We start from the raw sequence: 17,145 nt of genomic DNA, 5'->3' as shown, positions 1-17,145 counted from the left end.
AAAGCTTTGGTGGGCTTTGTTCTCGCGATCGACAGAATAATATGGCTGAAATTTTTTTTTGCTCTTATCGTCTTTTCAGTAAATTAGTTGTTAGCTGAATGCGGTTCTCCTCCTGAAGTGTGCAGTGTCTGAAGGCCACCGACAGATGTTTTTCCTTATCCGCTGCCAGCTAGGAATGCCATCCGTAGCAGCCGAAGGACAACAGCTGCACACACTGCCACGAAGTAAAACAGTTTCTCACCCTGCGATGATATTCCGTGTCGATAGAAAACACACGATGCAGTCAGCTTTTTTGTTAAATTTTAACAATCGGTGCGTGGTGTCAGCACATGTGGTCATTCAATCTACTTGATCAAGATATCGCCTCGAGACGAGAGGAATTTTTCTAGCCATTATACGTCTTCAAAGCTACGAAGTGTAAATGCATACCACCCCTTACCACTACGCATATTACGCACAACGCGTGTCATCCAGGTGAACATAATTACACAGAATCTCGTGCGTTAACTGGCTCGGACTGAACGTTTTGACCGTATGTTTTGACGTGTTTTCCGGAAGATTTTCTCCCACGGCCTCCCCCTTCTGAGGAGTGCAGGGTGACGCCTGCTGGAGGCTTGTGTGGCAGAAGGCCGTGCAGGGACGTGCGGAGTGCAGAACAGCTCTGTCCGGATGCATTAAAATGGCGCAACTGGGCAGCGGCTGGGAGTGTGATCCACACGTGGGGGGGACACGCGGCTCGCATCTCGCGGGACACGCGGCCTTCTGCTGTGGGTGGATTTTAAAAATTAAGCCGTCAAGTCAAGTGGGAATTCACTCTCTTTGCGACGATGAACACTGGGGTGTAAATTTCATTCTCCTCAGAAAACCGCCACGACTCGCGGGAGCTTCAAACTGCCAACGTTCCGCGGCGCTATACTCTGTTCGTCATAACAATAAACCTGACGTAAACATTACGCCATCTATTCTTCCGCGTTTGCTCGAATCTCATTGGATTTCGTCTCACGTGGAGCGGAAGCCAAGCTGTGTCCAGTACAGTCAAGTGCGATCGCAAGGGTACGTTTCATGCTGTGTTGCACAGACACACACACAGACTGAGCTATGACGCGGTACAACAGCTTCACCGGCGCATTAAACTCGGACAGCAGTGGCCAGCTAGCGGTCCAGCCAACCTGCAATGCTGAGACCAGCTGCAGTTGAGACGCAGAAAGAGACGGGCAAAGAAACAATTTAACTTCAAATGTCACTTAATTTTTAAAACGAATGAAATAATATTCGGCAAAAGTCCGGCACTGCCGCACGCTTCTTAGGCGGCGAGACGCAAAGCATAAAATGCTCTCGTTCTTACCTTACATAGGATTCCGATTACAAACTAGTGTGATGAAAATTCCCAACTTATAACGTAAACACAGGGTAATTTTTCTGAGCCACCTATGTGTGATGCAAAAGCGCACTGCAGGAATTTCACCGTAATGTTGACTACTGAAGCTAATGAAGGTGTTGATTGCAGTCAGTCGTCAGGGAGACTCTTAGCTCCTTCCTCACCCGTATCCGAGAAATTCACTACTCTGACGACGAGTCGATCAACAACAGAATCCACGAAGTCAACCAGGCGCCGCACTTCTCCTCTTCTTTTCTGCCGTCCTGGATCCCTCCAGCGTTCGGCACTGACGTGTGAAAAAGCTGCGTTTGTTAGTTCCACTAGGTCTGGCAGATTAACAGTGTTTTGTTATTTCTCGGGACAAATCCCTTAACTAGGCTCCAGATCAGTTCTGTTGGGTTCATACTGTAATGGCACAGTGGAAAATGTTAAAAGGCAGCATTTGTATGGTGTGGGTGTGCTCGATGCTGTGAAAGTGGTTGTTTTCCATGTTCCTACGGTACTTATCTACATCTGTGGCATGAAACAATGCAGATAGTCCAAATAAAGACTATTTGGCGTTTCATTTTTGCCTTAACAATTACATTGTTATGATTTATTAACATTTATTAACAATGCTTCATAGAATATCGATAATTAATAATTTGTATTTGAAATAAAAACAGCAATTTCGTGTGTAATACGTAATTAGAAAGAATAAGGCGTGCATTATTCATAAAATATGATGATAAATTTTACAATTACGAGATGTGGCTATTTCAAAGTGAACGAGAAAAAAAAGTGACTTGGACGAGGCTTGAACCCGTGGACCATGATATACAGAGAATAATAATTACTAATCTGCTAGGTTACCAATATTTCTTATTTCATTTTGTTTGTTGTATTCGTTCGTGGCGGACGTTCCACGGCTCTTGTTCCAGTTCATCGTTTGTCCACTGACTCAGTTAATTTTATTACAGAGGGCAGATACGACGCTGATCGAACACACTTTTTCTTTTTTTAATCTCATTTTGTTCGTTTTTGTTCGTTGTATCTGCTCGGGGGGTACGTCGCAAGACCCCCTTTTCAGTTCGTCGTTGATCCATTGATTCAGTTTTTTTATTACAGGGGGCAGCTAACCCTTTGACCGAACACGCAGAGTTACCGTGCCGGCAACACACTGAGATACCATGCCGACATAGACGTCGACAAGGAGTGTGGCTTTGAAACTGAACTGTATGTGTCTAACAGAGTCCCTTGGAAAACTTGGAAGCCGATTGTTTCTGTAAATTGATGAGAAACATCGAGAACAGCCTATTCCACGGCACTTTTTAACTGTGTCCCACACGCGTGTTTCACCACCGAACAGGAAGCAGCCTCGGCCACTAACAGCGCGGCAGTCAGGGCTCCCCAGTACAGAGGCAGTGACTGTACACGGCTTGTGGAGTAAAAACTACGCAGCTAAAGCGTGAGTAACAAACACGCTGATGGCCCGTTAATACATCTGAATATCTTGAAAGTTTGATTTAACGTAACTTGGTAATAAGATACCTGATACATAAGTAGGAGCTACTTCCAAGAGCGTAACAACACCAGTGTATGGGTGCTACGGCTTCTGACCAGTCATCGCGTTTGTGTTTGTTTACATCAGGTTTATTCTTATGATGGGGTACAGCAGCAACAAAGCTTTGTGGGCTGCAGGAGAAGGAGAATTAACCGAAAGAAATTCAGCTTCTGCAACTATGTCCATATGTAGTCAACGTCTAAATGTCCTCAAAATTAGTACAGTGCAATTATGAGAGTATGACGCTGGTTTCGTGATTTTGAGTGTCGCGTGCTGGCGTTCCTGTGACGTGGCAGAATATAGTCGGCCGACCGGGTTGGGGGCCATTCACTGACATACAGGATGAGTCAGGAGCAAAGGTACCTGCTTTGAGGGCTCATAGTATTAGTGATACTGAATACTACTCCGAATGGTTTCCGAGGTAGAACACAGTGTTATTTATTTTCTGTAGTACCATACGTTGTCACTGTTCACAATGTGCCACAGTAGTGTGGAGCAAGCTGAGACGAACAGTTTGGTACGGGACACTTGTGGCCTATCAAGTCGGGAAACGGCCTCAAATTCGTCTACAAAAACTACATAAACTACAGCGCATGCGCGTCGAGCGAGTTTTCCAACGTTCTATCGCTCTCTTCGCACAAACCATTACTTCTAGACAAAAAAATGAATAGGACCTGTTTTGTAGGAAATTCAATATAGCTTAATTTTGTACTGCGACACGTTTTCACTGGAGGGTGCGGTTTTCGAGTTATTCAGGAAAAACGTATAAAAGTGATATTAAACGTGTTCTTTCTCGGAAACCATTCGGAATAGGGCATAAGTCCGTATGAAGTTTTTTGTTCAGAATCACTAATACTGTCACACCTCAAAGCATGAACCTTTCCTCCTGACTCACCCTGTTGTGTAGCGTACGTAAAAAAATGAGTAATTTAAGCACCGCTGGTTGAGCGAGGTTTGCAATCCAGCTTCGTTATACAGGTTGCGGAGAAGCAATTTGACCAAAAGTGTGCGGCGAAAAGGCAGCGTGAAACATAGGAATTTGAGTAGAGCAACTAGGGGGTCGCAACTGCTTATTTTTGGCCTTACGGGGACGTAATTCAAATCTCACACACGGACGTCTTTGCTCTAAATGATCGGTAATTTACAGAAAATGTGTGATTAAACAGGCTGTTTGGACTGACCAACCGCCACGATGACAACAATATAAACTTACGGCATTATTTACACGTGTATCGTACTAAGCTGACGTAACATCCAGCACTTCTTTAGAGACGAAGACAATCAAATGTCCATGTTTCATGTTTGAGCATGTCTTTGAAAGGTCAAAATGAGTGAAAAACGAGCCAACACTTGATTAACATAGGTATGTGTAGCAAATGTTCAGTATGACCAGCGTTTTCATGTTGGCATAGCGCCGTAAATATTCAGCTGCCACCTCAACTCGCAATGCCGAAACCCCTTCACTTGATGCTCTCTTTCTGCCCTGCAATTTTGCTCGAGTTCTTTTTCCTCGCCCTGTATCTACCAGACGTGACACGACAGACTAATTGTCGAATTCTCAGAGGTGTAATACACTTCGTCTGTGGTAGAAAGTGTCAAAAACAGCAAAATGACAGAGTGTGTTGGTAGAGATTTATAACGTTAAAGTTGGAAGCTATGTAAAGGAATTGCGATACATTTAACCAAGCCGCAACGAAGTAAGACGAAAAAACCAAGAGGTTACAAAAAGTCCTCTAGTGAAGAAGTGAGTGCCGTGACAAGGGTGTCGGTCCCGCTACGATGCGGCGACATCTGAGAGCCTACAGCACCGGTGTTAATGAGAGGAAAGACTGCGCGCCTTTGGTCGACTGTCTAAGCAGTGAAAATGAAGCCAAACTTTAATTGGGTTGATTACATCGCTCCTGTAATCGGGAGTAAAGGTGAAATAATTTTATAGCGTCTGCGATGTGGAAGTGATGTCTGAGACACTGAAGACTAGGGTGATATTAGCTGCTCTTTGTATCTCGTCATATACCTACGACACAGTAACCTATGGAACCAAGTAGCCGTCATTTCTTCTCTTGACCGGAAGCAAACCATAGTCCACTTATTTACCTTTTGGCTGTAATGAAATAGTGACGCAAATTCCGGAAACCGTTTTTCTTTAAGTGATCTTGTTACATTAGTCGATTCCACTAGGGTCAACAGACGTCCCGATCTTCATGATTTTGACACGCATGGTCTCTGCAGTGCAACTGTGCTTGACGAACTGAACTCGCCAGTCTTTATGTAACACGGAGAGGAGACACAGACACATATTGCAGAGCACGAATTCCTTACGGACGCCAGAGAAATCGTGAGTTGGGGGAGTGTGGGGAGGAGGCTGGCCGCAGGGGGACGTTCAAAAGTCTCGCGCACGACCTTTGAGGCGTTCATAGCTGCTTTATTAAGCGACCGGGGTTACGTTCGTTGCGGAAAGAAGTGCTGGAAGCATATTTCACAGAAAAACTTTAGGATTTTAGGGGTGGCGACCAAACTTCTCATCGAGTAAAGACACATTCCCACCTGAGTGCAGAATTGCCACTGGCAGATCGGTTTCCAGAGACTGCCCCCTGTAGTCCCACTAATTGACCTTCACAGAAACTGACTGAGGACCAGATACGCTTCCCTACGTACGTATATCACTGTGATCGGAAATTCGAATACTAGAGAACAATTTTATCATAGCAAATGTCTCGCAGACTTACACTGAGGAATGATTTCGAAACAGTATGTAGACACATTTATCGCGCCGAATTGTGGTTTCAACTTAGCGACGTAAAGCACACTTTATAAGATGAAATAAAAATGGTTACTATCGTTTTTCGTGGTCATCAAAAAAATTTCGGGATTGTTTCATTATATAGCAAGAATGTGAAACACACTACTGTAGAACTTCGAGATGGAAGACGCCACAGAAATATTACTAGCATGTTGTGAAAAGAGCACACGTGATCCGTTTATCGAGGAGAAAACAGAGCCATAAAAAATCCAAGTTTCTCGTCTGATGCCCGGTGAGCTACACACGATCGGACAGATATCGGCCATTTACACGCTTTCAAAGTGGATGAATAACTATACTGGAAAAAATGAGACGTATTAAATGGGAAAAAATTCTTCTCTTCAGATAAGCACGGATCTTTTTAGGGTACTTATATTCTAGTAAGAAGAATGTAAGGCCAGGCTTTCTCCATTACAGGGGTAGCATTTGTGGCAGTGCAGAGCCGTTCGCAATGAATGAGATGCGAGTGTCGACGTTACGACGTAATCATAGTGTAGCAGCAAGACACGCCTGCCGTGATCTTTAGTTAATCAGGCACTGTCGCAAAGAAACTGCAGAAATACTAAGGTCTTGATAATACGAGATAAAATAACAAGTCTGTCATTTCCATTGTCAGCAAGACAATTATAACAGCCTATTAATATGTGGACGGAACATGTAAAGGGCGACAGAACCACTTGGCAATGGAAGAAGCCGTAATAAGGAAAACATGCCAAGCAGTCAGCTTGTAAAACACAAATAAGGCGACAAAAATTGTATGTAAGCCCCAGAGTTGCAAACGGTTACATATACACCACTGAGGTTTTGTTGCAGTGTGTTAATGCTAGAGCCAAAAAAAAGTGCACCCTTGAAATTCTTAACTTCCTAAAATGACGAAACTTTTCGAGCGCTAAATGTATTTTCTTAGTGAGGTCAATAACAGACCAAGCTCTGTCGGTTCTAAAATATATGTTAAATTTCATAAGTAGCTTTCTACGTAAGCAAATTCGCCTCCGATGTTGGTTTGACGGCTTTTAGCGTTAACAGTCTACAGTCACTTCCAAGACTTGTTTACATTTCAAGCATGGTGGAAGCAGTGTCGCAGACGTAGACACCCTCTTTGGCAGCACGGCTGCAGTCAGCTGGTCCAGAAAGAGACGGCTGAGAGTTTCGTCAGAATCTTGATTCGTTATTCACGTAAAACGCGGCAAGAACGCCGAAAGCGTGCGTCACAAGAATGTCGCTGCGAAATATTCCTTTTTCAGTTTAACGGAATTTTGCGGCACAGTTTGTATCTTTATCATCATTTTTTCCTATTTTCATTTACTTCATAAAACGGCCATTGTTCCTGAGGAAGTTAAACTGCCGACATTCCGGAGCGCTAGCAGCAACAGTCAATCACTTGAGGCAGCGATATAGCTCTGTGGGCTGCAGGGCACGGAGAATTCACGCAAAAATAAATTTGTCTTCTTTGTTACTACGATCTGCTAGTTCAGTTAAATGTGCTGTAATTCAAAACAATGTCATTACGTTTGTAAGTCGTTCAGTGACGTACCTGCAACTTATATAACTTGAGCAGTGCTGGTTGAGCGAGGTTTTGTCATCCAGCACCGTTACACATGCCAGACGTGACGGGACAAAGGTGCTGACCGCATTCTCAGGAGTTACATACTTAATCTCTGATAAAATGAATGTGCTTAAAACGGTAAAATGATGGAATGTCGTCGTATTGTTTTTTTTTACCTTAAAAACACAGTAGGAAATTCGGCAACGGTAACCGCATTTCCAGAACCGATTTGATACTGTTTACAGGACGAACCAGAAGGGGTCCTGGCAGATGGGTTTATGAAGAGTGTGTTTATTAGCCGTATGTAGGACTGTTAAAAGTAGGTTTCATATTTCCGTTGAAGCAGTTACATTGAATATTAACATATCGCTCGTTTCCAAGAATGGGATGACAGACAAAAAAATTTTTGCACATCACATTTCTTCTCTATTCTATATTTATAATTTTATACGAAAAGCTATCAGAAGTCCTATCGCCATTATAATGTACTTCATGGTTGTGTGACACAATGGAGACGTATTACTCTGTTTATTCTTTTTAACGTCTCACTGTTACAGAAATTCCAGAGCCAGTACTGCGTGAGCAGACCACAGCCCCCTGTGAGAGGCTGACTGCAGTTGGTACCTGCCGCCATCTCAGCTGTTGGCAGCACTGCAGCGTGGCATTCCCTGCGCCTTCTGTTGTCTGACGCATTTGTAGCGAGCTGTTTCCAGTGTGAAGACGTGACTCCGCATTTTGTGGTGCAGCTTCAGAGTTGATATCTACTTCTCCGTTAAAAAGGTAAAGGTGGCCATTTCCATTCGTTCCCGCTGTTTTGAATTATTTTCGTTTTTGCAAAGCCGAGGTAGTTGTGCGGTTTCTGTGTTCTCCATCGAGGCTATTGCGTATAAAGCAAACTATGAAGGTTACTATGTTCTCAAAATGCTAGCGAATTTCGTATTAAAAATCTTGGTATTTTAAAGCGCTATCGAAATTCCAGTAAATAACAATTAAATCTGCTGTTTTACTGACTATAGGCAAGAATGAAAAGCACAGTCACGGACTAGGTAGTTTTGTCGTTTTCGGGCCATTTTGTTGAATTGTTTGCTCGAAATATTGCGTTGTACTCGTTACGTCTGATGTATAAGAGAACTACCCTGCTTGTAGGTGGGGAATAACGTAACGGAATGGAGCTTGTTTCTCCTGTCCTGTACTTGCAAACAGCAAGTTGATATTTTTACTTTTGTGGAGTAATGTTTTCGGCGACAATTCCGCCTCTTGGTTAGATAAGGCTGTGCCCCATTTCGGCTTTATTGTATTTGTGTAATTGCAGAAATCAGTGAATTCTTAGGTTGACTTCAAAATGTTCGCCTTCATTGTTTTAGTACTGTATTCATTTAGATTAATAAACGTGTATATTCAGACTTACTGTGGCTTATACTTACCAAACAGCACTCATTTTTCTAACAATGTAAGTATTTGAATGAGGAAAACAATACCGTACATTAAGCACTTATATTGAAGCATTTTTTTGCTAAAACCAGTCGCCCTGAATGTATTTTCTGAAAAGTCTTCATCATTGGTCAGAACGATCTAGAAATACGTGGTGTGACGATTACAGATGTTACTGCAGTAAACTATTATCCATATTCGCGAACTTCTGGTTCACAGTGTGTTCGTTGGACTCACGAACTGGCAGTTCGCTCGTGGACTGATCGACAACAAAAAGTTGTGAAGTGTCTCTTCGGGAGGAGTATATTTATTTATTTATATTTTTCTCATTTGTTCGGAATCTTCAAATAGACGCGCGAGTGTAATTCTGTGGCCCAAGATGCAAAACTTGTTGAATGCATTATTAGCTTCGACGTATTTGTACTTTCGGAGCATGGACTCATATATTGAAATCATTCTGGACCCACGCAACATGTTCAGGATGTGGTAGTCAAATCCTGGCTCTCGGCGTAAGCTGGAAAGTAAAATCTCAAAACTAGTCTTGCTCTCGTCTGCAGCTGACTGCTGTGAAAAAATTTGTTAAATGTTAAAGCGGGCTATCTGAGCTTCCGCATTATTTCGCATTATAGGGCGACGCGTAATGGCGTCTAAGCAGAGGCCGCTAAAATTATGGAGCTGTAAACGTCTTAAGAAAAATTAATTCGATGCGAGGAACATGATGGCTCACTGTACATCGAAATAACGCACATTTAAACTTTAACGTACAGTATTAGCAACATCTAACTTACGTGGTACAGTATGTCTTCTACCTATTACAACAATAATAAAGGAGCGTTATTCTCCCGTATTAATTGCATAGAAGTTTACATTTAAGAAGTTTACTCCTTGATACGAAGAGTAAATTTAATATTTACTATAAAATTTTACTCCGTCTTTGCGGTCGGTGATACACGAGGTTCGTGTACATTTACTTCGTCGCGAGATAAATTTATCGTTCCAAGTTTTTAAAAAGTCTTTACGACACAATTGTCTCTTGATAGAAACTGAGGATTCACATATACTTGTTAAACAAAGCCACAGGAGTTGTTGAGTAACACTTTATTAGCTTAAATAAAGGATTAATCAACTGCTAGTGCGGTTTTAACGAGAATACATTCTTATATCTGTAGTCGCCTACAATGTAAAGTGTATTGCTATTACGTAGAGCTAGCAATACAGTTTATATCACAGCAAGCGGATCTCCTGATACTAATACGCAAAGAGTAATTTCAGCGTCTTTTGTTGAAGTAAACGAAAAAATAGGAATGCGAACAGTAGACAAACGTTCAGGATCAAGGACTGATATAACCTCCTCTCTACGTCCATGAATCGCTGGTTACGCTGATAGACAGGTCTGTAGCATAAGGAGTAGGTCTAGGTTAGGTTGGAATAAGACGGTATGGTTGGAGACGGGTAATCCATTGGATGTGAATGGGCAACGGATTGCTATGCAGCAGCGGCTGATGTCCACATTTGCACTGTAATTAAGGCACTTTGCCATATACAGGGCGAGTCGGGAGGAAAGGTACATGCTTTCAGATGCGGTAGTATAAGCGATACTGAACAAACAACTTCATGTGGACATTTGCCATATTGCGAATGGTTTCCGAGATAGAATGTTTGTTATTACTTCTGTACTTTAATAACTTAAAAATCGCACATTCCAAGGAAAACGTCATAGTACACGATTAAACTAAATTTAATTTGCTACAAAAAGGTCCTATTTATTTTTTGTCTATGACTAACAGTTTGCGCGGAGACATCGCGAGAATATTGAAAACCTGGCGCGTGCGCTGTAGCTTTTTGTAGGCCAGTTTGAGGCAGTTTTCCTACCTGATAGACCGAAAGCGTCCTGTACCAAAATGCTCGTCTCCACTTCATCTGTGTTGTGGTACGTTGTAAAAAGACAATAATACAGAACGAAAATAGAAATGTACCTTAAGTGTTGTATCTGGGAAACCATTAGGAATAGGCCATATATCCACATCAAGTTTTTTTGTTCAGAATCACTAATGCCATCACGCGTCAAAACACGTACCTTTCCTCCTGACTCTTGCCGGCCGAAGTGGCCGTGCGGTTAAAGGCCCTGCAGTCTGGAACCGCAAGACCGCTACGGTCGCAGGTTCGAATCCTGCCTCGGGCATGGATGTTTGTGATGTCCTTAGGTTAGTTAGGTTTAACTAGTTCTAAGTTCTAGGGGACTAATGACCTCAGCAGTTGAGTCCCATAGTGCTCAGAGCCATTTTGAACCTCCTGACTCACCCTGTGTATCGTACCTTCCAAACTAAAACCTAAAATGCAACGTAACTTCAGCAAACGTTAGAACGATAAAAGAATTCTCCCGTGAGTGCCCTGCCGATGCCAGATATTTACTTTGACCTGTGTCGTAATTTCACGGGACTTCCTGTGTGCACAGACAGAACACATTTATTTTCCTCCTACATTCTTGCTTAGGCACAGTGTGCTGGAACTTTTAACTACCTTAGACTGAAAGGGAAGCTTTACTTGGCGAAGCATGTGAATGTCTTGTAAGGGGAGTAAAGTAGGTTTTGTTGCTATAGGTATTTCACGCATACTGCATTTTGGGAGTGGCTTATCCGGCGTTTTGGTGATCGGTCAAACTAGATGGGTAGTGGTATTAACAAGGCTAGTATCGACACACCTTGTAGAGTACTGCTGGTAAATTTTATTTCACGAAATTCGTGCATCAATAATCATGTGCAGTTTAATGTGTTTTCTGTCTAAGCCGGAGAACAATCTTTACTAGTCGTTCCTTACATGTTTCTAACCGTATGATCTTCGGCTGCAAATGTGTAGTGTTATATGGAACCCAGAATTTAGAGGAGAACGTTCACTGATCAGTATGTAAATGAATAGACGGTAATAAATTTGTCGTCGGGATGGAAATTTCATTGTTGCCCACATAACGCACACGAAGCTGTACGGAGAATTTCCCCGTCATTAACAAATAGTGTGACGTCAGTGCCTCATCTCATGGCAACAGTTGTCCTGTGCTGTGATTGGCCGAAAACAGCAGTCGCAACTGAAGCCAGATTAGGCCTATATTCAATTTTAGCGAAGTTTAGGTGGCTTGTTTCGGAGTCATTGCTTATTAAATTGTAATCTACGAAATTAAGTTCGTGGTACGTTTTAATGGGCATAGATACTGGAAAACGGTAACCACCTTCGCTTCCATGCACTCCAGGCACGCGGTGCTAGCACAAGACAGGGTTTCCAGTACGTGGGGCTGGAACAACGGTTCTGCTCACGTGGTCCGCTGTGTTGTGAAGACAAAAATAGATTAATAAATAAATAAAGGAAACCGCAGGAGAGAAGACTTGATGTGGCGTCAAGGCTGTTTAATAGAACGACCCGTTCAGTGACTTACCAACCATTTCTTTTGGCAGGGGGAGGGGGTTCATGGAAACCCATTTGCTGATTTCGTCTTTTTGCAAAACCGTTAAGAAAACATAAATACCGACCGTGTGGGAAGGTGTTAGGTACTCACCGCTGTTCTACAGAAACAACTCGTTAAATAATATGGACCCAGTTTTAAGGTTCGTCCTCTGTAAAATTGTCTCGTTGCTTTAATTTTTAAAAATTAAAAAGACCTTGGTCCTACTTTCTTTAGACCATTTACGAAAAGGAATACCTATTTACTGTAGATTATGGATAACAATCGGGTAGAGAAACCTTTTATTATTGTTACTATTTGATAAACACTGTGCATCACATCATAATGGAAAAAGAAAAACGTAATTTGAAATGAAGGCATTTATTTATTTTTTATTGTCCGTAGCTCGTGGTGTTGCAGTAGCGTTCTCGCTTCCCGCGCATGGGACCAAAAAAATTTAGTTACCATTTCCAAATGTAGTTTTCCTTTCTACGCTTCGGTAAACAGATTTTTTCATGACATCCGCAAGATACATTTTTCCGATCCTGTCTTGATGAATATGGAAGAGGAGTAAAGGGGTGAGTCTCGATTGAGTCATCGTTCATCTGAGGCAAGTTTTAAATCGTATCAAAGCGCCGAATGACCTCTGAGGGTGGTGACGGGCAGAACCAGAATGATGAGGCAAATAAATTCCTGGAGGAGTTCTTTAACCCTAACAGGTTCAGCGGAAAGTTTTCTTTCAGTATAGGGTACGTTACATGGTTGTATACCAGTCGTAAATCTTTGCATCATTTCGAGCTGTGCAGAAAGCCTGTCCAGGTTGAAGTCTGTTGTATTTTCTCAAAGCAATTCTTCCAAACGTCTTGTAGATGGAGGACACATTTGGGAGAACGTAATAACTATCGCTTCAAGATGGGATAGTCTTTTTAAATCCTCTTGGTTTCCCTTCGATAATTTTTTCAGAATGAGATCAAGAATTTCGAACAAATCCTTCCTAAATTTTCGCTCTGAAGACAATTTTTTGGGAACAGATGGTGTTTCTGTGTTGCAATCACTGGAATTTTTCTTGGCTGTGAGATGTCTGTGTGTTTCATATTTAGGTTTTTAGAATAATTTTTGGATTTCGCTAAGAGCATGTCAAATGGTTCTGTAGTTGTAGAACCTCTAAAAAATGTTTTTTGTACGTTAGCTTCAGTTGGTATGTACGTTAGCTTAAGTTGTTACGCTGCAATATAATGTATGAAGTAAACTGCACAAAGTGTAAAATAGGTAGTGAGGTCATTCACCATTGCAAATTCTTCAAATTACGTTCAATGAGTGATGGTACTTCATATATAAACATTGTAAAAACTGAGTAATAACTAAAAGGTAGCGACTTCACTGCCAAGCACGAATGTTCGGCTATAATATGTCAATTGTTTTATGAAATGACATCAGAAACGTCGTTTTGCAAAAAAAACCACGCAAATCCAAAAACAGTAGTTCTTTAATTTTTGTGCGCAAATAGTAAAACGTTTTCCAACAAACTAATATCTCATTCATATAAAACAGTGATCCATTAGACCGAAAATTCGGTTTCCGCCAGCGTTCTTACATGTTAAAGGGTGAAAAAATATTTTTTGCAAACAGTCCGCAACAATAATACCTCGTCTATGATCCAGGGATAACGAATTGATACTGAGACTGGATAATTAATCAGTGCTTACTGGAACTCTGGATAAAGTTGCCTATAACGCCTTAATAAAATGAAGGCTGTTTTTCGGCACAAGACGTTATCTAAGCAATAATTGCCACGACTGAGTACATTGCTTAACTACTATCACAGGGTGACTGTGAGGAATGTGGCCGCTACACAAAGCAGCCTGTGTCAAATCGTGAGCGTATTACGTATTCGTATGAGACATAAATGGGGATGTTTGTAACTAGGCAAATTAATAAAATTTTCATACTGAAATGTGAACGCAGTGCGTGTCGTGAACCATGAACTTCATAACAACCTGGTGTATATTAACATTTCGGAACACACGTCTCACTTTTCTGATCCTGCAACAGCAGTGGACTCTCTAGCCGTGGAATAAAAGGATGAGCCGTTCACACAGTCATGATGCCTAATTTCAGGACAAGCTGCCATGTGTTACGGAGAGATTTGTGTGCAATATTACACCTGGCTCAAACGCGTGCGTCCAAATACTAGTAATCTCGCAACTTGCAATGAATTATTACATTATAGTTCTCGATACTATGTTACATGTATATAGTTTGACTTTCTTATATTGTTACATAGAGGTTATCGACATCTTTACCTCTGCTTGCTTCGTTGTAGTGACAGGGAATGCTTATTCACCGACCGTTGTTAATTTTTTCTGGAACATTTATTAGCTTTTTCCTGCTTGAAACCTTGGGCCTGACCTGTTTGCCGCTGATACGGATGGTCAAGAGGGTTCTGATTACCCCAGCGTAGTTCCAACCACGATTTCTCCCTTTTGGATTGAGATTTGGTGCCCCCCCCCCCCCCTTCCCCTACAACTCAAAAATATTTCCGCTGCATCGGAAATAATGACACCTTTTTGTAAAAACTTTCGTGTACGTCATAGCTCCACCCCCCCTTCCCATAAAGGTCTCTCTGAGAAATTGGAGAATATAACTACAAAACATGGTCGCAGGTTCGAATCCTGCCTCGGGCATGGATGTGTGTGATGTCCTTAGGTTAGTTAGGTGTAAGTTGTTCTAAGTTCTAGGGGACTGATGACCTCAGATGTTGAGTCCCATAGTACTCAGAGCCAGCTACAAAACATGGTTCAAATGGCTCTGAGCACTATGGGACTGAACATCTGAGGTCGTCAGTGCCCTAGAACGTAGTACTACTTAAACCTAACTAACACATCCATGGCCGAGGCAGGATTCGAACCTGCGACCGTAGCAGCAGCGCGGTTCCGGACTGAAGGGCCTAGAACCGCTCAGTCACAACGGCCGGCGCAGATTTCTTGACGCAGCTTATTTAATTCACTGGCTCTGTCCATATATGAAATGAGTCTTCAAGCGAATCCCCCCTCCCCTTAGTTGGAAGTGGGAGGGGGAGCGACTGCCCCTCCTTGCCCCCCCCCCCGCCCTCCCCCGGTTGGTCGATACGTCGCTGCATGTGCTAACGGTGCAGTGGTAAATGTAAAAATGCAACATTTGTATGGCATGCTCGATGCTGTGAAAATGGTTTCTCATGTTTCTAATACAGTTACCTGGTTCGTGTGAGACTACATCTGTATCATAAACAATATTAGATTTTTATTTTTGTCCTAAAAATCAACTTGTTTCCTTAATGTAAGCAGCCCTCATTAATGATCTTTATAATATCGACAATTGAGAATATATATGTGAAATGAAGACAGGAATTTTGCGTGGTGTGTGTAATTAGAAGCAAGGAGACGTGCATTATTCATGAAAATGATTAATTTTGGAGTTATCAGATGTGGGTATTTCAAATTGGATGAAGAAGAGGATGAGCAATACGGGACTTGAACCAGCGATCCATGAGCTGCACCAAACTACCATCCGCTATACATTCAGTGTGTATTTGTATGTCAACTGCGTCAAATACAGTTCCTCGCAAAAGTTGAAAGCCGATTTTTTTCTGGAAATTCACGAAAAACATTAAGAGCGACCTATTTCTCGGCACTTTTTAGCCGTGTTCCACGCACGTTTTTCACTACGCAGGAGGAAGCAGCGTGAGCCATTTTCGTACTGCTTATTAAAGGTGTGACATCAGAGCACACCAATACAGAGACTGTGACTGTACACGATATCTGAAATAAAATCTACATAGGTCCTTAAGAACAACTCGGTGGCTGGTAGTACATTAGAATATCTTAGTGTCATTTAACCGAACTTACCAGGAAAGTATTTGGGCTCGAACAAACAGATCTGTGTGAACGTTTGGTTACACTACCATTATGTACCTCTGAATGTGCTGGTGGGTGTCGTTTTTCTGCGAAGCTGTGCAGTCATGCTCTAGATATCACTGCAGATGTAATTGTAGACGCCATACGCAATGCAGCAATCTTAACTATAAATGTAAATGCGGTATGTCAATAAAATGCTCCGAGCAATACGAATGACTGCAAAACGCACAGTGAAGAAATGCAAGTTGATCGCATGGCGTATTTGCACATTCTATAATATCAGTGTTGAACGCCACGTCAATGACACTTTTGAAGTTGTTCACCAATATCGTAGCCAGCGTTGTGCCAGGCGTAACGAAGCATTGGTCTGTATACTCCCGCAGATAACTGATTGTAAATGACGGAATGCATATTCATGATAGAGAATCTGTCGTGCAATTTCGGCTGCATATTACCGGAACGTAGTTTAATGAAGTCTGTTATTCTCTTGGCATATATTTTATATTGCCTGAAGAAATATACATCCAGAGGCTGTGCATATTTTGTAGTTTTAGGCGGAATGATTTTTAAATCTACATGTTTTCCGCCAGATGCTTCCAGTAGTACTCGTTCAGACCAGGAGTCACAAAGTACTAATGACTTTCTCGACAGATGTGGATTCAAAACTGACAGAAAAATCGTCTTCAGGTGTTGTTTCGTCATCTTCCCACTCACACTTGCATCGACGACGACATTTGGAGGGCACCGCGTTTCTGTTTCCCTTGACACGCGGGGTCCAAACTTTCCACTGGATTCTTGGATCGTGTAACTATGTGTTGCACAGTTAACTGATTGCAACATCGCGACGGTGTTTCTCTTCCCTTCCATGGATAGTGTTCTGTCACAAGAAAGTTCATAATTGAACTGAGTCTGATCACAGTTCCATACAGAACTAATATCGATGTTTCCTCTCGTGATATGCTCATTGACGTCAGCAACAAACGTTTGAGCTTTCAATCAACTCTTCTTCGTCATCCTTATCTTTTCGTGCTTGGAGCATAGTGATATGGCGTGATGTTATCCTAAACTCCTTTCTCAAATTAGTAATAAACCCTAGTGAAGCTGTAAAGTTTGTACACCCG

General features: G+C 42.1%; 1 protein-coding gene across 1 annotated transcript in view; it reads left to right on the top strand.

The window, feature by feature from the left end:
* Positions 1-7,982: 7,982 nt before the first annotated feature.
* The window catches only part of LOC124719865 (poly [ADP-ribose] polymerase tankyrase-1-like), a 79,992-nt gene continuing 70,829 nt past the window's right edge, over positions 7,983-17,145 (top strand). The window contains exon 1 of the mRNA XM_047245048.1: positions 7,983-8,047. The gene's annotated coding sequence lies outside the window, so the exon portion shown is untranslated. The remainder of the gene's footprint in view (positions 8,048-17,145) is intronic.

This window comes from Schistocerca piceifrons, chromosome 11, assembly GCF_021461385.2.
Source record: "Schistocerca piceifrons isolate TAMUIC-IGC-003096 chromosome 11, iqSchPice1.1, whole genome shotgun sequence".
Taxonomy (NCBI): Eukaryota; Metazoa; Arthropoda; class Insecta; order Orthoptera; family Acrididae; genus Schistocerca; species Schistocerca piceifrons.
Note: the sequence above shows the minus strand (reverse complement) of the source record. Positions and strands in the feature narration are given on the sequence as shown.